Source organism: Micromys minutus, assembly GCF_963924665.1.
Source record: "Micromys minutus genome assembly, chromosome: X".
NCBI classification, from domain to species: Eukaryota; Metazoa; Chordata; class Mammalia; order Rodentia; family Muridae; genus Micromys; species Micromys minutus.
In genome coordinates this window covers 8,354,669-8,376,470 of record NC_137970.1, presented here as the reverse complement: position 1 = coordinate 8,376,470, position 21,802 = coordinate 8,354,669, and the positions used below count along the sequence as shown (strand labels likewise).

General features: G+C 37.5%; 1 pseudogene across 1 annotated transcript; it reads left to right on the top strand.

Annotated features, from left to right (window-relative positions):
- Positions 1–15,314: 15,314 nt before the first annotated feature.
- LOC308415843 (mRNA export factor-like) lies at positions 15,315–21,449 on the top strand (annotated as a pseudogene). Its single transcript has 2 exons — positions 15,315–15,388; positions 20,741–21,449. The product of its transcript is annotated as an mRNA export factor-like (transcript).
- Positions 21,450–21,802: the final 353 nt, after the last annotated feature.

The window sequence follows — 21,802 nt, the reverse complement described above, 5'->3', positions numbered from 1 at the left end:
CAAACCCCAGAGAATACATAACTGTAAGCACTCAGCAGCATTTGGGGCAACTATATAAAGCACTGCCCCAAGGCTCAAAAAACACTGGAATAAATGGATAGAAAGGATAATAGAACCAGAGGATAAAGTGGAGTACTGTGAAATCCTGACCTGACTGAGCTGGGAGCATCATCATGGGTATTGACATTCACCACAAGGACCAAAGGATTAAACACAAGGAACCCAACTCCAGCACATCTACTCATAGAGGTTTTGGGCCAGACAAACCAAGTCCACATTCTATCAGGCTGTCCTGAAAATGTTTTTTATGAGCTGCATTAACTAGCCACCTCTGTCCTGTCCTGTATGATCTGAAAGGTGGAGGAAACAGCTGTCATTGTGGAGACAATCATAGATGATTTGAGAAATTTGCAAGTGCCCAAACTGAAGGTGTGTTTGTTCATTTTGGATGAGCATCTGGACCCAAAATCACATCCTCAAGGCTAGGGTTAAGATCCTAGCTTTCAGCAAAGTAGCCCTGTAGTCTCCAAAAGGCCAAGGCACTGTGTTCCTATCTGGTCCTTCTAAGGGCTGAGAAGTGTTTCAGGTTTGGCAAGGCCCCAGGAACCACGCACAGCCACACCAAGAGGACCTTATGTCCTCTCTAAGGGTCTGAAGTTCAAATGTTCCAGAAGTAGAAGGGCCAATTGAGGCTATGAAAACTACCCCTAAATCTTACCATTAGTACTAAAGCTTTGGATGTTGAAAAAATATCCTAGCCTGGATTAATGAGGGAAGACTGAGGCTCCATTACTAGCACAACTACTGGCTAGTGAGTGAGGAAAAGCCATTTTACTTAGAACTGTGGCCATTGGCATTTTCTTATATCCCAGTGGATGACCCCATTTCCATGAGCATGATCAGCACTAATTAGAGTCAGTCCTTAAATAGAAAAGAAGTATATGAACTTGGAAAGGACATTAAATGAAAGAGTTCTGAAGAAAGAAGAGTGGATTGTGTGGAAATGATACATCAAGATACACTATATCAGCAAATGAAAATTCTAAAAAATAAATTTTCAAAAGTTAAGTGTTTAGTAACCAGCTAGCATTAGCTGGTTTGCTATTTTCCACAAGAAAAGTTGCTAAATTATGCTTTTTCTTTGGATGTTTTAGAACAATATTCACAGTTTTGTCAAGAAAAAAATGGAATAATTTTCAGAGTACAGGTAGGCTATACTCATATAACCACCTGAGGGGAAGAGGAATGAACAGAATCATCTTGAGCAAACCTGGAAACAAGGTTTTACTAAATGTCAAAAATATCCCAATTATTTGCCAAGCTTCTCACAATCATAGTGGCTGCTACAACTCTTTTGTTTCTTCTCTCTCTCTCTCTCTCTCTCTCTCTCTCTCTCTCTCTCTCTCTCTCTCTCTCTTCTCCCTCTCCCCCCCAATATAACACAGCAGTCTGGTCATGCTTACTCTGCCCTCTCTAAGAGGTCTCTGCCCCTAGTAATGCTGTCCTATATATGTATAATAAACTTTCTTTTCTGTTATACCTAGTGGCAGTCATGTTTCTTTTCTTTTCCTTTTTATCTCTTTTATACATTGGGTGTCCTCCTTCCTACCCCTTTCATGTCCTCCATCCCGCACCTCACTCCCAAATTCACAATCTCTTCTCTAACCATAATTTCATATACATATACACAAATAAACATATAATGCAGCCTGCTAAGTCCTTTCTTTGTTGCCTGACTAAACAAGACTTGAAGAATCACAACAATTGACATGCCAACATAGATGAAGAAAATCTCATGCAGTCCCATGCTTAGATAAAAAGCTACAAACAATTATGACCTGCTGCTAGACGGAGAATTAGTCTTCCTTTGGACAAGCCCCAGATTAGTCATCAAATAAAACTTATTTTAGTAGATCTGTTCTAAGACATGGATGTGGATTTCTACTAGAATCTAAAAGGATGATATGGTGATGTGGGTGACCATGGTTGCTTTGGTAGTGTGAGGACCTGAATTTAAACTCTGGCTATAATGTACGAAACTAGGTATGGATTTATGACGATAAAGCTCTACTGTTCAGATACAGAGAAAGAGGAGGCAATGGCTATCTTTGTTTCTATAATTTATCGCCACATTGTCTTTAACACAAATTGCTAAATAGAATTGTATTGTATATTTAGATTTGTTGAAACTTGAAAAACCAGTACATAGAATTAATACACACCCAACACTGTCTTTGCTTATTATAAACATCTTGTATTATCATGTCTTAGTTAGGGTTTCTATTCCTGCACAAACATCATGACCAAGAAGGAATTTGGAGAGGAAAGGGCTTACTCAGCTTACACTTCCATATCGTTGTTCATCACCAGAGGAAGTCAGGACTGGAACTCAAGCAGGTCAGGAAGCAGGAGCTGATGCAGAGGCCATGGAGGGATGTCGCTTACTGGCTTGCTTCCCCTGGCTTGCTCAGCTTGCTTTCTTATAAAACCCAGGTCTACCAGCCCAGGGATGGCACCATTCACAATGGGTTGGACCCTCCCCTCTTGATCATTATTTGAGAAAATGCCTTATATCTGGATCTCAGGCATTATTACAACTGAGGCTCCTTTCTCTGTGATAATTCCAGTTTGTGTCAGGTTGACACAAAACCAGCCAGTACAGTGCATTTATCACAATTAATGAGACAATGTTCATACATTATTTACTAACACCTATACTTTATGCAAATTTACTTGTTTTTTACCCAATGTTTCTTTTCTGCTCTAGGAACCTATCTAGGCTACAGGTGACAGTTATTTCTGCCATCAAAGTTCTTTAGCATTGTATTGCTTTTGATTCAGAAATGTTCACCATGTGTTTTGTAGAATTTCTTTCTTTGGAACTTTTCTCCATTTTTGTCACTGTTTTTATGTTATCAAGCAGGTTTATATATTAAATTCTCAATCCAAAAGCTCTCTACATAATAATCTTGCTTTCAATGGACAAAGATATAAACTGCCCTTCTATATTAGATGAAAAGATCTATAGAAACCCTTAAATTATTCATATCAACCTAGCACCAAGTAAGACCACCTGGATCAAGTTTCATCAAGAATGGAAGCCTGGCTCCAGATTACTGGGCACCTAGGAGAGCTGCAGAATCGCTCTCAATCCTTAGCCCACTAGTGTGTCCACACTCCCTCTCCACTGAATACCAGGGGAGAGACTGCCCGGAACTCTCAGGGCAGAGGTAACTTGGTGATGCCTGGGAACATACTGTTCTGGACTAAACCCAGAGCCAGCACACTGCTATCTGAACTCACGGCCTATCCGGTGAGCTGAACACCCAGTAGCAATCCCTGTCATGGCCCACAGACCCACAGGAGAGACAAGTTCCAGTCAGAGACAACCAGATCACCTAGCATCCCTGATAACAAGATGGCAAGAGGCAAGTTTAAGAAGCTAAGAAACAGAAACCAAGACAACCTGGCAACACCAGATACCAGATCTCCCTCCATAGCAAATTGCTAATATCTCAACTCACCAGAATCATTCTTCATGATGATGATGGAGGTTCTCAAGAAGCTCATAAATAACACACTTAACAAAGTATAGAAAAGCCTGGAACACACGCAAACAAGTTGAAGCCTATAAGAGGAAACACACACACACACACACACACACACACACACACACAAAAACAAAAACCACCTAAGAGTTATAGGAAAACACAAACAAACAGATGAAGGAATTGAAAACAGAAATAGAAACAATGAAGAAATCACAAAAGGACCCTGAAGTTGGAAAACCTAGGAAAGACATCAGAAAGACAAATGAGGAAATTCAAGAAATCATAAGATCCTACTACAAAAGCCTAGACTCAACAAAACTGGAAAATCTAGAAGAAATGGACAAATTTCTAGACAGATACTAGGTACCAAAATTAAACCAGGACCAGATATACCAACTAAACTCTCCCATAACCCCTAATGAACTAAAACCATTCATCAAAAGTCTCCCAACCAAAAAAAGCTCAGTAACTGAAGGGCTCAGTACTGAATTCAATCAGACCTTCATAGAAGACCTAATACCAATACTCTCCAAACTATTCCACAAAATAGAAACAGAAGGAACATGACCAAACATATCCTTCGAAGCCACAATTACACTCACATGTAAACCACACATAGACACTAAAATGAAAAAGAACTTCAGGCCAATTACACTCATTAATATCAATACATAAAAGTTAATAAAATTCTTGAAACCTGAATCCAAGAACACATCAAAACAATCATTTGTCATGATCAAGTAGGCTGTATCCCAGGGATACAGAGTTGGTTCTATATACAGAAAAAAAAAATCAATGTAATCCTCTATGTAAAAAAAAAAAAACTCAAGAGAAAAAAAGAAAACAAAACAAAACAAAACTATGACCATCTCATTAGATACTAAAAAGCATTTGACAAAATTCAGTACCCCTTCATGTTAAAAGTCTTGGAATAATCAGGAAGTCAAGGCCTATACTTAAACATAGTAAAATCAATATACAACAAACCAGTAGCCAATATCAGACTAAATGGTCAGAAACTTGAAGCAATTCCACTAAAATCAGGGAGTAAAAAAATGTTGCCCACTCTCGCCCTACCTATTCAAGATAGTATTGGAAGTACTAGCCAGAGCAATCAGACAGCAAAAATTTGTCAAAGGGATACAAATTGGAAAGGATGAAGTCAAAATAATATTATTTGCAGTTGACATGATAATATTATTAAGTGACCTGAAAAATTCCACCGGAGAATATTTGAAGCTGATAAACAACTACAGAAAAGTGGCTGGTTATAAAACTAACTCAAACAAATCAATAATGTTCTTATTCGCAAAGGATAAACATACTAAGAAAGAAATTAGAAAATCAACACCCTTGACAATAGTCCCAAAATAATATAAAATACCTTGGTGTGATCCTAACCAAGCAAGTGAAAGATCTGTATGAAAAGAACTTCAAGTATCTGAAGAAGAAAATTGAAGAAGATCTCATAAGGTAAAAAGATCTCCTGTGCTCATGGATCGGGAGGATCAACAAAGTAAAAATTGTCATCTTGTCTAAGGCAATCTAAAGATTCAATGCAATCCCCATCAAAATTACAACTCAATTCTTCATAGAATTAGAGAAATTTGAAAATTCACATGGAATAACAAAAACCCAAGGTATCAAAAACTATTCTCAACAATAAAATATCTCCTGGGGGAATCACCATCTCAGACCTCAATCTGTATTAGAGATCAACTGTGATAAAAGCCTCATGGTATTGGTACAGAAACAGGCAGGTAGATCAATGGAATAGAATTGAAGATCCAGAAATGTACCCACAAACCTCTGGTAACTTGATCTTTGACAAAGGAGCTAAAAACATTCAATGGAAAAAGGACAGCCTCTTCAAAAAATTGTGTTGGTTCAATTGGCAGTCAGCATGCAGAAGAATGCAAATCGATCCTTTCTTATCTTCTTGAACAATGCTCAAGTCCAAGTGAATTAAAGACCTCCACATAAAACCAGGTACACTGAAATTAATAGAAAGTGTGAAAGAGCTTAGAACACATAGGCACAGGGGAAATTTTTCTTAGAAGAACACCAATGGCTTATGCTGTAAGATCAAGAATCCAAAAATGGGAACTTATGAAATTACAAAACTTCTGTAAGGCAAAGTACACACTATCAAAAGAACAAAGCATATTGGGAAAAGATCTTTTCAAATACTACATCTGATAGAGGGCTTGTATCCAATATATACAATATCTTAAGAAGTTAGACTCTGGAGAACCAAATAATTCTATTAAAATGGGGTACAATCCCTTCAACAAATGGTGTTGGTTCAATTGACAGTCAACATGCAGAGGAATGCAAATCAATCCTTCTTTAAATCCTTGTACAAAACTTAAGTCCAAGTGGATAAAAGATGTCCATGTAAAACAAGGTACACTGAAACTATTAGAAGGGAAAGTGGGGAAGAGCTGAGAACACATAGGCACAGGGGAAAAAATCCTGAACAGAACATGTATGGCTTATGCTCTAAGACCAAGAATTGACAAATAGACCTCATGAAATTGCACAGCTTATGTAAGGCTAAGGATACTGTTAAGAAGACAAAATGGCAGCCTACAGACTGTGAATGGAACAGTACCAATTCTACATTTGATAGACGGCTAATATCAAGATATAAAAAGAACTCAGGAAGCTGGACTGTAGAGAATCAAATAATTCTATTAAAATGAGATACAGAGATAAACAAAGAATTCTCAGCTGAGGATCATTGAATTGCTGAGAAGCACCTAAAGAAATGCTCAACATCCCTAGTCATCAGGAAAATGCAAATCAAAACAACATTGAGATTCCACCCCACACCAGTAAGAATTGCCAAGATAAAAACAAAACAGGTAACAGCAGATGCTGGTGAGAATGTGGAGAAAGAGTAACACTCCTTCACTGTTGGTGGGGTTGTAAGTTGGTACAACCACTCTGAAAAACAGTCTGCCAGTTCTTCCAAAAATTGGATATGGTACAACCTGAAAACACAGCCATTCCACTCCTGGGAAAATACCCCAAAGATGCTCCAACATATAAGGACACATGCTCCATCATGTTCATAGTAGCCTTATTTATAATAGCCAGAAGCTGGAACAAACTCAGATGTCCATCAACAAATGAATGGATACAGAATGTTTGGTACATTTAAACAATGGAGTACTACTCAGCTATCATAAGCATTTACATCATGAAATTCATAGGCAAATGAATGGAACTAGAGTCTAACATGCTGAGTGAGGTATCCCAGTAACAAAGGAACACACATGCTATGCACTTACTGATAAGCAGATACTAGCCCCAGAAAGCTCTGAATACACAATACCCAAGAAACTATTTACAGATATTATGAAGCTCAAAAAGAAGGCCATAATGGGGATACCTCAGTCCTTCTTAGAAAAGAGAATAAAGTCTTAGCCACCTGGAGCAGTGGAGATTCGGGGGCACAGGCCTGGTGATATTGCCCTGTGAGTGACCAGGGTGCAGAAAGGGCTGGGTGGAGCTTCACAGAGGACTTGCCCTTGCTGTTCACAGTAGGGACGGACCTCTGGCATAGGGACTGGGGATGCAACTGGAAAGCCCTAAGGAGCTGAAATGGGTTGCAACCTCATGAGAAGATAACAAAATTATCAACCAATCAAACCCTTCAAAACTCCAGTGGAGTAAAACACCAACCTTTGTGTGCACTTTGAGAGACACGTTGATCCAGTTGTGTATGTAGCTGATGATAACAGTATCTGACATCAGTGTGAGAACAGCGTTTTTTTTTTTTTTTTTTTTTTTTTTTTTTTTTTTTTTTTTCCCCAGAGATTGCATGTTTTCTCAATGTAGGAGAATGCCAAGCAAATGGGTGGAGAAGGGGGTAAGAAGGGAGAGCACCTAAAACTAAGGTGAAAATAGATGACAGCAAGGATGTAGAGAAAGAGGAACACTCCTTCACTATTGGTGTGATTGTAAGCTGATACAACTTGTCTAGAAATCAGTCTGGTGGTTCCTTAGGTAATTGGATATAGTACTACTTGAGGACCCATCTATACCAATCTTGGACCTAGTCCCAAAAGAAGCTCCACAATTTAGCATGGACACATCCTCAACCATGTTCATAGCAGCCTTATTTATAATGTCCAGAAGCTGGAAAGAACCCAGATTTTCTTCAACAGAGGAATGGACACAAAAATTGTGGTACATTTACACAATGAATTACTACTCAGCTATTAAAACAATGACTTTATAGATATTGCTACGCAAATGAATAAAACTTGAAGACATCATTCTGAATGATGTAACCCAGTCACAAAGAACAGACATGGTATGCACTCTCTGATAACCCGATACTAGCCCCAAATTCTGGAATATCCAAAAAACAACTCTTCGGCCTTACGAAGGTCAAAAAGAAGGAAGTCCAGAAGGTAGATACCTCAGTCCTTAGAAGGGAGAACAAAACACTAATGGGAGGAAATAAAGGAGAAAATAGATGAGTGGGGAATGGAGACAGTTTCATCCAGAGACTGCCTTGAGGATGAATCTACCCCACATGCGGCTACTAAACCTAGTCACTATTGCTGACACCAAGTAGTGTTTACTGGCAGGAACCTGATATGGATGCCTCCTCAGAGGCTCTTCTAGAGCCATACTGATACACAGGAGGATGCTTCGCATCTAACCATTGAGCCATAACATAAATGTAGAGGACCTAGCTTAAACCCCTCAAGGCTCCCTGATTTTTAGCCACCCCTATGAGTTCCAATCTGTTGATTATATGGGCCAGTTTATTATGGTATCCCTGATACCTCTGGTTTCTCCCTCCTCCATACCACTCCCTAAATACTGTTTGGATGTAGGATTCTGCACCCTCTTCCAATAGTTGCTACATGAAGTTTCTCTAGTCTCTCTGATGATTATTCTGCTAGGCTGAAGACCCAGACCATTTTGCAGACAGGACAAACTGTGGGTTGAAGATTTTGTGGCTGGTTTAGTGTCCCAATCCTTGTACTTGAGGCCTTGCCTGGTTACAGAAGACTGCTAGTTCAGGGTCCCTATCCACTCAGTTTCCACTGGACTAGGTTTCTACCTAACTCACAAAATACCCCCTCCCAGTTCCATTAATTTCTAGCATTTTCTCTGTCTCTCCTTCTCCACCAGATCTCTCCTGCCCTCAACCCCACCTGCTTCATGTCTACCCACTATATTTATTGTATTTCCCCTTCCCAAGGAAATCTTTACATCCCCCAATTCCAGTCACTACTTAGTTTCCCTGGGTCTATGAATTACATCAGGATTCTCTTTTACTTTACAGCTAATATCCACCTGAAAGTGGCAACATGCTATGTTTTTCTTTCTGGGTCTGTGTTTCTTCACTAATATTATTTACTCTAGTTCCATCCATTTGTCTGAAATTTTTAATATGCCTGCAAGCAAATGACGTTTTAGAGATTCTGTGAGCTCTATATATATTGGGCCAAGCATATTCAAAATCACTATATTGCCAAATTGACTTACAAAGTGACTGTACAAGTTGGCACTCCAACTGGCAGTAGAGTTTCCTTTGTTCTACATCCCCAGAAGCATGTAATATCACTTTTGTTGTTGAACATAGCTGTTTTGACAGGTATAAAATCAAATCTCACTGTAGTTTTGGTTTAGAATTTCCTAATGACTAAGGACACTGAATCTCATTTGAGATTTTCTGTTGGGAATTGTATGTTTACATTTGTACCCCATTTTGTAATTACATTATAGAGTTGGTTGATATCTAGTTTCTTGAGTTATTTCTGTATTTTAGATATTATCCTTTCGTCAAATGTGAAGTTGGTGAAAAACTTTTCTCATTTTGTGGGCTGCTATTTTGACTTACTGATGCTGGTGTCTCTTTTATTACAGAGGTTTGTCACTTTTTGAGGTCCCATTTAAGAATAGTTGATCTTATAGCCTGACCCACTAATAATCTGTTAAGAAATGTTCTCTTTGGCCAATGAGTTTGAGGCTTTTTCTCTTTTTTTTTCTTCTATTAAATCCAGTTTATCCAGTTTCATATGGAGGTCCTCAATCCACTTGGACTTGAGTTTTGTGCAAGGTGACAAATATGGATCTATTTTCATTTTTCTACATACAGGCTGTCAGTTAGACCAGCACCATTTTTATTATGTTTTTGGTGTTTTGATCAAAGACCAAGTGTCCTTAGGTATATGGGTTTATTTCTGGGTTCTCAATTCTATTCCAATGATCAACCTGTCTCTTTCTGTTCTAATATCATATGTTTGTATTACTATTGCTTTGTTGAGATGAGGTATTGTGATGCATCTGGAAGTTCTTTTATTGTAAATAATTGTTTCAGCTATTTGAAGTTGAGCATTGTTCTTTCTAGGTCTATAAAGTATTGTGTTAGAATGCTTTATAGGGATTGCATTGAATCTGTAGATTGGTTTTGGTAGGATGACCATTTTTAGTGGTAATCCTAAGAAACAATGAGCATAATAGATCTTTTTATCTTTTGATATCTTCTTGAATTTCCATTTTAAAGATTTGCAGATTTTTACCATTCATGTCTTTCACTTCCTTTGTTAGAGTTACCACAAAATATTTCTTATTTGTAGCTATCATGAAGGGTATTGATTTCATAATTACTTTTATCAGCTGCTTTGTCATTTATATGTAGAAGGGCTAGATTTTTGTTTGTTTTTGTATTGGCTTGTTGTTAATCTTTTATCCAGCCTTTTTTTTTTTTATCACTTGTATCCAGCTGAGACTTTTATTGTGAAAGGATGACGAAAACCCTCTTCAGTATCTAATGAGATGAACATATGTTTTATTTTCTATCACTTTGTTTATATGGTGGATTGTAATGACAAATTTTCATATACTGAATGATCCCTACATCTCTGGGATGAAGCTTACTTGATCAGGGTGGGTGACCCTTTTGATGTGTTCTTGAATTTTTTTGAGTATTTTGCTAAGTATTTTTGCATCAATGTTCATGAGAGAAATTGGTCTGTAATTTTTTTTTTTTGTGGTTTCTGTATCATAGTGATTGTGACTTTATCACAATGTGGAATAATTTGAGGAGCATTGGCATTAGCTCTTCTTTGACAATTTGGCCAAATTCTGCACTAAAAACACCTGGCCCTTCCCTCCTCCCCACACATAACTTTTTGGTTGGTTGATAGAATTTTAATATATGTTTCTATTTCATTAGGAGGTATTGGTTTGTGTAAATTGTTCATCTGATCTTAATACAACTTTGGGATATGATATCTATTGTGAAAATTATTTTAGATTTTTAAAATTTTACTGAGTATATTACTTTTGATGTATGATCTAATTATTCTTTGGATTTTCTCCATGACTGTTCTTATATACCCGCTTCCACTTTTGATTTTATTAATTCCAATATACTCTCTGTGTCTTTTAGTTAGTTTGGATAGGGGTTTGCCTATCTTGTTGACCTTCTCAAGGAGCCAAATCTCTGTTTCATTGGTTCTTTCTATTGTTCTCTTCATTTCTTTTTTAAAATTATTTTATTAGGTATTTTCTGTATTTATAGATCAAATGTTTACCCTTTCTCCCCACTCACATTCCTCTCCCCTTCCCCTTGCTTCCATGAAGATGCTTCCACTGCCTACTAGCCACTACTGCCTCAGCACCTTGGTATTCCCCTACACTGGGTAAATAAATCTTCACTGGACCGAAGACTTCTACTTCCATTGATGCTAGAAAATGCTATCCTCTGCTAAATATGTAACTGGGGCCATGTTTTCTCCATGTGTACTCACTGGTTGTTGTTTTAGACCCTGGGAGCTCTGGAAGTTTGGCTTGTTGATATTGTTCTGTTTGTTTCTATTTTATTGATTTCAGTGCGCAGTTTGATCATATCCTGTAGTTTACTCATTTTGTAGATGATGGCTTCTTTTGGTTCTAGAGATTTCAGGTGTGTTATTAAGATGCTATTATGAGATTTCTCCAATTTCTTTATAAAGGTAATTAGTGCTATGAACTTTCCTCTTTAAAACGCTTTCATTTTATCACATAAGTTTTGGTATGCTGCACCTTGTTTTTCTTTGCATTCTAGAAAGTCTTAATTTCTTCCCTGACCCAGTAACCATTGAGTAGAGTAGAGAGCTGTTCCATTTCCAATAATTTGTTGGCATTCTGGTGTTTTAATCCATGGTGCCCTGATAATATACGGTGGGTTATGTCAATTTTCTTATATATGTTGAGCCTTGGGAAAGAATATGTGGTCAATTTTGGAGACTATTCCATTAGGAGTTGAGAGGAAGTTATATTTGATTATATTTGGTGGAATATTTGATAGATGTCTGTTAGGTCTGTTTGATTCATATCACCTATTAGCTCTGTTATTTCTCTGTTTAGGTTTTTTTTTTTTTTTTTTTTTTTTTTTCTGGATGACTTGTCCATTGATGAGAGTGAGGTATTGAATTCTCTCTTTATGAGTATGTGAGTTTTCATGTATGATAAGCTTTAGAAAAAATATTTTTTCCAATTAGAGTATTCTTGTGATTGGAGAACAAATGTTACGAATTGAAATGTTATATTGGTGATATTTCTTTGATGTATATAAAATGTCCTTCTCTATTTATTTTGATTAATTTTAGTTTGAAGTCTATTTTGTTAGCTATTAGAATAGCTATATTAGCTTGCTTATTGTGCTGATTTGTATGAAAAGTATTTTTTCAATCCTTTATTCTGTAGTAATGTTTATTTTTAAAGTCGATGCATGATTCTTTTGTGTAGCAAAAGGATGTTTGCTGTTTTTTAATCCACTCTGTTAGCCTGTATCTTTTTTTAGGGAATTTAGTCTACTGATATTGAGAGATATCATGACTTGTGATTGCTATGTCTGGTTATTTTCATGGTGGTGCTGGTGGTGGTATGTGATTTCCTTTTTTGTCTTTGCCTAGTGTGAGATTGTTTGTTGCCTGTGCTTTTGTGGGTATAGGTATAGTTAATCTTGGATTGAAATTTTCTAATACCTTCTATAGTGCTGGATTTGTGGATGACTATTGTATAGATTTGACTTTATCCTGAAATATCTTATTTTCTCCATCTATGGTGATTGAAAGATTTGTGAGGTATAGTAACAGTCTGGATAGAGTCTATAAGACATCTGTTTAGAACAACATGGATTTTAGCATCTCAGTTAAGAAGTTGGGTGTAATTCTTGTAGTTTTGCCTTTATAACTTACATGGACTTTTCCCCTTGCATCTTTTAATATTCTTTGCTTTCTGCACATATGGTGTTTTAATTTATTATGTGGCACAGCACATTCTTTGCTGGCCCAATCTATTTGGTGCTCTGTAAGTTGCTTATACTTTGGTATGCATGTCCTTCTTTGGTTAGGAAACTTTTCTCCTATGATTTTTGTTAAACATATTTTGTGGAAATTTGAGCTGAGATATTTCTCTTTCTTCTATTCCCATTGCTGTTAGGCTAGTTCTTTTTTTAGTGCCCCAGATTTCCGGATTAATTTGTATTGGAATTTTTTTTTAATTTAACATTTTCTTTGACTAATGAATTTATTTTTTCTATCATGTGTTCAACACCTGAGATTCTTCCATCTCTTGTATTTGGTTGTTGATGCTTTTTTCCTGTAGTCCCTGTTTATCTACCTCGATTTTCCATTACCAGAAGCCCCTCTGTTTGTGTTTTCACCATTGCCTCTATTTACATTTTGTCACCTTGTACAGTTTTCTGTACCATTTTTTTGCATTTTTTTTCTTGGTTTTCTTGTCATTTTTAAAGAGATTCATTGATTTCCTTCAATTTTTCTGTTTTCTTCAATATCTTTATTATTCAGTTGTTCTTCAAGGATCTCTATCATCTTCATAAAGTTGGTTTTAATGTCATTTTCTTGTCCTTCAGCTGCATTGAAATATTTAGTGCTTGCTGTATAGTAGGGTAGTTGGTCTCAGGTGATAGCATATTATCCTGGCTCTTGTTGGTTGTGTTTTTACACTGGCGGTTGGGCATATGATTTTGGGATGATTGTGAGTTTAAGTATTATTTGCTGAGCTTTAATCCAAAGTTTGGATTAATGTCTTGTTCCTTGGTTTATGTTTTGCTTTTATCTTTTAGCCTTTATGGCCTGGATTTCTGGTTGATAGTATGACCTATGATCCAGAGGGTGTTTCTGTCCAAGTTAGGGGCTAGACTTCTGGTGGCTTGTTTGACTTTTGGTGGAGCAGGGGTTCTCTGCAAGAATTGGGGGGTGGAATACAATAATGAGGATGGGAGTGGGGATTGCTGGCACGGAGTTAGTGTAGGAGGCCCACTGGTCAACTGCTACTTGTGGTTTTTTTTGAGTACACTATGGTATCTAATCTAGTAGAGAATCTCTGAATTAATTTCTTAAACTTTCATGGTCTGAACCAGTTTTTCTAATTGGTATAACCTACTACTGGGCAGTAGAAGATTGCCAGAGTTGGAATTGAAGGCAAAGCATTTACAGGGAATGATGGTGGGGCAGAACAGAACGAGAGGGACAATTCAGTTGGAAGGTGGTTCAATTATCTGTTTATTGAACAGTGTGTTCTGCACTTAATCATCTGGAGTCCAGCAGATTTGGGGATATACAGAAGTGGGAGGGGAAAACTGTAGAGTATGATTAAATCTAGAACCCAGGGAGCAGGCGATTGCCAGAAGCAGGTAGATCAATCATCTATTCAACAGCTTTTTAACCTTTAACACTGTGATATAATGCAAATCATTGTTTCTCCTCCAATCTTTGAATGGACTATTTACTAAGAATTAGTAAAAGAAGTAGCCATGGATTTGAAGGACAGTGTGAAGGGTAATATTACTGGACATAAAAGGAGGAAAATGAAGGATGAATTGTGATTATAATCTCAAAAGTAAAAATAGAAACCTTATTTTTTAATTGGAAAATGCTAACAGAAATATAAATGTAAATGTCCAAGTTTTTTCTGGAAGAAAGTTGACTAGAAATATATAGATTGTTACAGCACTGGAAGCCTATACATTGTCCATTAACTTTGAATTTATTTTAAATACATTTTCAAGAGTAGTAGGAAGGGGACAATAATTTCATGGATGCTAAAAAGTAAAAAAAAAAAAAAAAAAATCATTGGATACACTACTAGGTCAAAAGTATCCAAAACATTCAGGAACCCCCCCCCCCTTGCTTCTGCCTGTATTTTGTAACAAAAAATTTGAGATATTTTAATATAGTCAAAAGAAGAATTTGAAGGAATTGTACAAGAAATGGAAGACAAGTAGAAAGAGAGAAAACTGAAAAATGGCATGTCTACAATTTATTGATTAAGAATTGATTGTATAGCTGGTCATGGTGGCTCATGCCTTTGATCTCAACACTCAGAAGGTTGAGGCAGTAGGATCTAGGTTTGAGGTTAGTCTGGTCTACAAAGTAAGTTCTAGGACAGCCACGGCTATACAGAAAAATCCTATCTTCAAAAGCAAACAAACAAGCAAACGAAACAAAAACAAAACAAAATAACAAAATATAACAAAAACAAAAAAGTAATTAATTGCATAACTAACTGATTGTGATAATATCTGTTTGTTTATATGGCATTTGGGAAGAAGAGAACAATTCAAATACATTTTTTTAAATTAAAAATAAGATTTAACTTTTCAATGTGGACCAGCGGAGAGCCTGACACATAGGCCGGGGGAGGTCACTCGGGGAGATCTCAGAGCACAAGAGCATGGTGGTACTCTCTAGAAAAGGGTCCTTTCCAACCCACAGTGAGGGCATGGTCTTTGTCAATGGGACTCAGGATATGCCCGGGAAAGGCTGCACTCACATATCAGCTGCACAGGTGCTGAGGTGAGCCTGATGCATAGGACCAGGGAGGTCACACCAGGAGTTCTCTGGGCACAGAGAGTGTAGTACTCTCCTGTAAAGGGTCTTTTTTGGCCCTTTTTATGGTCTAAAATAAAGAATTGATAAATTTGATAAATGGGACTTCATGAGATTGCAATGTTTCTGTATGGCTAAGGACACTGTCAAGAAAACAAAATGACAGCCAACAGAATGGAAAATGATCTATAGGAATCCCACATCTGATGGAAATCTAATATCCAATATGTACAAAGAACTCAAGAAAGTAGACTCCAAAGAATTAAACAATCATATTAAAAATGGGGTACAGAACTAAACAAAGAATTCTCAACTGACGAATATAGAATGACTGAGAAGCATCTAAGGAATTGTTCAACGTCTTTCATCATCTGGGAAATGCAAATCAAACCAAACCTAAGATTCCACCTCACACCAGTCAGAGTGGCTAAGATCAAATACTCAGATGACAGCAGATGCTGGTGAGGATGTAAAGAAAGAGAAACACTCTTCCACTGTTGGTGGGGTTGTAAGCTGGTACAACCACTCTGGAAATCAGTCTGGTGGTTCCTCAGAAAATTGGACATATTAATACCTGAAGTCCCAGTTATTCCAATTCTGGGCATATACCCCAAAGATATTCCAACGTATAATACTAGCCCCAGAAAGCACTGAATACCCAAGAAACACCTCACCGACTTTATGAAGTTCAAAAAGAAGGAAGGCTAAAATGCATTTGTAGCTCTTAAATGATTAATGATTTAAGGTCTAAGTATACCATATTCTAAGGGGGTGCTATATACTTATTTATTTTCCTAAGAAGGACTGAGGCTTTCATATTTTAGCCTTCCTACTTTTTGAGCTTGGCAGTTCTTGGTATTTAAAAATCATTATGTTCAATCTCTACACACCAAGAAAATTTGACTATTTCCATGTTACGTTTTGTTTATATGTACTTTATAATCATTATCACTAGCAAATTTTCAATGCATACTATCAAACCTTTAAAAAAAATCAAGTACTGACCAAATATACTCATATAGTTCTATATAAAATTTATTTAAGATCTGTAAATTTATCTCTTTTTTAAAATAAATTTGTTTAATTAAAGAAGTAATGTATTATGTAGCATGGTGGTGGGCTAAAAGGGAGGCTAAAACACTTAAGAAACATTATTAAAGTATGTTTTTATAAACACTAAAGGTATATCCAACAGCAGTATCTGAATCCCATTGCAAAGGATAGAAAAGAGCTAATTTTTTTTTTTACTGTGATAAGAAAATGTTTTTATCAAATTGATGAGCAGATGGCTTCTATAAATCTGATTTAATTCTTCTGGTTGCTTAATCATGTACAAATTTAGTACCTTTGGTTCATTTACTTATCTGAAGAATTTTATGAATATTATTTACTTCTATGAGGACTAAAAACAAAACAGAATAGATGGGGAACCTAGGAACACACACACACACACACACACACACACACACACACACACACACGGAATTGAAGAAATATTGTTTTTAAGATTTATTTATTTATTTTATATTGTGTTTATGAGTGTTTTAGTTCTCATGTATGTAAGTGTATTTTGGCATACCTGATGCCAAATAGAGGTTAGAAGAATATATTGGATTCCCTGGATAAACTGATAGTTATGAGTCACAATGTAGGAGCCAGGTCCATTGCAAGAGTAACAAGTGCTCTTAAATGATAACCCATCTCTCTAGCCTCATATATATATACCCTCAATATCTCATATCTCCCCTTCTTCCTCTCTTCTCTGTCCTTTCTCATCAGCTCTTTCCCGCATATCTACTCCTCCTCTGTTTTCCTTCAGAAATAAAAACTCCTAGTAATATCCATTGAACATGGAATTACAAGATTCAATACTACTAAACACTGTTCCTCATATTAAGGCTGAACAAGGCAATCCAGTAGAAGGTAAGATGAAGCAAAAGAGTCAGAGACATTCTTATTCTCATGGTTAATCCCACCAAAACACCAAGCCAACAATCACAGCATAAGGCCTAACAAAGACTGGCTTTCAGTCTTTGTAAGACCCATATGAGTTTGGTTATTAAGTTATTTAATATAACTTAAATTAGTTGTTGTGTTCATACTATATTCTCCTGGTATCTTTGACCCCTGTGGCTCCTAAACTTCTTCCTTTACACCTTTGATGGGGGTCCCCTGAGCTCTAAGTGGAAGGAATATGTAGAGACCTACAATTTGGAGTCTCTCTGCCTAACATTTTGCTGTGAGTCTCTGCAATTGCTCTCATTAGTTGCTAAATAGATCCTCTTTGATGAACATTGGTATAGGTTCTGATCTATGAGTATAACAGAATATCATTAGAACTATTTTTTTTTTGGTATAGAGTAAGGTTTATTCAGGGAATGGGAAGGGGAGTTGGGAGGGTAGTAGAGGCAGAGAGAGAGAGAGAGAGAGAGAGAGAGAGAGAGAGAGAGAGAGAGAGAGAGAGAGAGAGAGAGAGAGATAGATGGAGAGGTAGAGGGAAAGAGAAAGGGAACAGGAATGGGGAAAGAAGGGAGGAGAAGAGGCAAAGGGACAGAGAAGTAGCAAGAAGGGAAGAACAAGAAGAGCTAGAAATATTTTTTTTTCCTATCATAGGTCTCTGGGCTACCCAGCCTACAGTTCCTGGTTATCCAGTAAGTTAGACATAGCCTCCCTCTGATAGAGTGAACCTCAAATTAGATTAATCATTGAGTGGCCACTTCTCTGAGTTCTGCATCATATTGCCTAAGCCCACCTTTCAGGTAAACAAGAGGGTTTTCTGGCTGGGTTAGTATCACAGGTTCAGTTCACCACTGGCAGCCTTGCCTGTTTATAGAAGATAGCCATTTCAGGCTCCATATTTTCCATTACTAGAAGTATTCAGTCACCCTCATAGAATCCCAAGAGTTTCTGTTACACTAGATTTCCCATACCAACCCCAAATGCCCTCCAACCCCATTCTTCTCTCCATGTAGGCTCATTCCCTTTACCTCCATCCTTCAGTCACCTGTTCTCAGTCCCAGTCCACTGGCAAAATCTATTTCCCTTACCTTTGAACCCTCTTCTTTTAATGTGGGACAATTAGGGAGACTAAAGAGAAAAGTTACACTCTATGTTCTGTTCAACACATTATTATCATATAGTTAGAAACTGTACTTAGCAACCTGGATGTTCATTCCTTTTTTTTTTTTTTATCTTACAAGAAAAAAGAAATTTCAAAGAAAATATATTGCTTTCACTTGCTGAATCCAATATAACAAGCTGAAAGCAGACCCATTACTGCACTGCAGTGAGGTGGAGGAGGGAGAGGAGAAAAAAATGCAAATTTTTCCTAATTATCTTCCAATGACCATGGTGTGCTGCTGTTAGGACTCACTAAGAAGATGATTATTTTTGTTTGTTTCACAATATGAGAAAAAAATTTAATTTGCATTTATGACAAATAACTTGTACAACTTTATCCCCTATCAAAATTACTTTAGTTAAGAAGTCTTATTGTGCTAAAGAACCAAAAGGCTCTTAAAGAAAAATCTTTGAATATTTAATAATAGGCAGGCTGTAGCTGTCATCCTCTCTGATTATAAGTCCTAGAACCAAGAAGAACATAGAGCACAGTGATAGGAACTTTTTTTTCTTTGTATTTGTTTGAATTTTATGAAAACATATTCATTCTAAGACCCTATAGAATTATTGAGAAACCAGCTAGAAAACTAGGAGGAACACAGATTCTGCATTATATCACTGTCCCCTAAGTTAGGTTTGCCTTAAAAATGGAGCAAATTATTCCCTTTAATGTGTTTTTATAATGTTGAAAAGACATAATCATTATAGTAATCCCAAACTACTCACTACTAATGCCAATGTTCTCAGTATTTCAGCATTCCACCTTGCTAATTATTTCGATTTCTTACTCCTTCATCCACACACTTCGTAAGCTTCCTCTGCTGAAACCCCTGCTATATGAAAACAGTAATTTGCACACAACACAAGTACTTTTTCTTGCACTGATCGTTCATTTTTGTAAATTTTATCAGTGCACATGGGTGTTTTCTGTGCACGCATGTCTGTGTACCACTTGTGTAACTGCTGCCTGTAGAGATCAAAGAGCGAATATGATTTCCTGGAATTGGCATTTCATATAATTATGACTTATTTTGTGGGTTCTGAGGATTGAATCCATGTCCTATGGAAGAGTAGCCTTGGTCTTAACTACTCCTTGGTCTTAACCACTGAACTCTCTCTCCAGCTGTACTTACTCTGATATTTCTGTCTTCTTGAACAGTATTAGAAGAAAATAGGCATAACATAAATATTGAATTACTGCTTATTGAATTAATGTTCTTCTGTTGTGTTTTTAAATTATTTTATGGGCTACGGGGTAGTTTCCACCAGGTTGATGTGACTGGGTCGAAGGGGAGGGTCTCCTTTCTGCAACCCTTCTGCCTTTTGCCAGAGTAGCCAAACTGAGTCTGTTTGAATCAGTCTCTAGTTTTGGGACTGCTGGAACCAGCATGTTTTGTGGCAGAATCACAGAGAACCCCAACCCAATAAAGGACATTGACCATATTCCCCTGATAACAGCATCAGTTGTCTGTCTTTCGGTCCACCAGCGGTACCAGGCAACTTCATTATTGTAGGATCATTGGCTAATGATATTTGCTGAAGGGAAGAGAAAGAAAGCAGGCAGACCATCCCCAAGGCTCAGTAGATGCACATTGGGCTAGTTTTCTACATTTGCTGGAGTGTAGGATGATGTCATTATGCAGCAAGGCGGGTCCAAGATAAGGCAAAGCCTATCATTGGATGAGAAGAAAGGGCAGGTGGGGAAAAGTCTAGGAGGGAGGGATGAAGGGGAGAAGCTGTAAAATCAGAGGAGCTGGAGGAAGTGGTAGAACGGGCAGTATCTGGAGGCCAACATGGTGGTGGATATAAATATTATCTGCACATAATTACAGGTTGTTATGAATATTTTGGTGTGTTCATTAATGTGGTGACTTACTTCGATGAAAAGAAAATGTAGTGGTAGGATGCACAAAGTCCACCACTGAATTAGGACGTGTAGGTGCCAGGTGTGATAATAATCTGACAAGAGAAAGTGAATGAAAACAAAACACTGGGGTGGTCCTGGATCACTCGGGTCAGAAGCAGCCAGGAAAGAGAGAGCAGACTGCCAGGGTCCGAGGACTCTTGGGTCTGTGAGTACTTGGGAGTAATGTGGAGCTGCTGAGAAAATGATACCCTACAGTACCATATGGGTTGTCCATGCCTGCACTAGCACGGAATAAAATGCTATCATCCCATTTCAATTTTTTTCCACTACAGTGATGATGGTATCAAAGTGTTCATGGCATTGCATGACAAGACATCCAGGATGTGGGACCTGAACAGCAACCAGGCCATTCATATAGCAAAGCAGGATGCTTCTGTTAAGACTATACATTGTTGGGATAAGACACTGAAGTTTTGGGATACCGAGCCATCAAATCTTATGATGGTCTTATAACTCCCTGAGCACTGTTACTGTGCAGATGTGATAAACCTGAAGACTGATGAGGCCATGTAGAAAAGGGCCTGATTGTCTATCAGTTTGAGAAATCAACCCTCTGAGTTCAAGAGAATAGTCTCTCCACTGACACACCAGCATCTGTGTGTAGGGATTTTTAAAGACAAATAGAACAAGCCAACTGGTTTTGCTTTGGGGAGTATTGAGAGGAGAGCTGCTATTCACTACACCAGCCAAATCCAGCCAAAATTAAGTTTACCTTCAAATGGCATCCAAAAGTTCTGATCATCAGGATATCTATGCAGTAAACATTGCCTTCCATACTGTCTACAGCACCCTTGCCACTGTGAGATTTGATGGTAGGTTCAGCCTATGTCAGCTTGCTGCTTCAATCACAATAGAAATGTATTTGCCTATGCTTCCAGGTACGATTGGTCCAAGGGACATGACTTTTATCATTCCCAAAAGAAAAATTACATTTTCCTGAGTAATTCATCTAAAGAGTTAGAGCCAAGGAATAAGAAGTAGTGGGCTGTTGGAGTTTCATCTGCACTCTACACCACCTCTTCTCAATCTTGTGCCCCAGCTCTGGCTATGGATGTCTCCTTGTGGAGGTACTGTGTTCTTATTCAGCGTCAGCACAGCATCCTGGTGACTTGCCTTCTCTCCATTCCACTCCCTTCTGAAGTCTTCCTGAAACTCTAAGGGAGCTGAGATTCTCACTGAAGTCAGATCTTGAGGGCATTGTGTACAGCTATGTATTTGACAGTGTTGTGTGGGAACTATCAGTGAGCCCTTTGTTGTGTTATATAATAAAATATTTTAAAGATGGAAAAAATAAAGTTATTTTATGTATTAAATTTTATGTTGGAGCTGGCAGC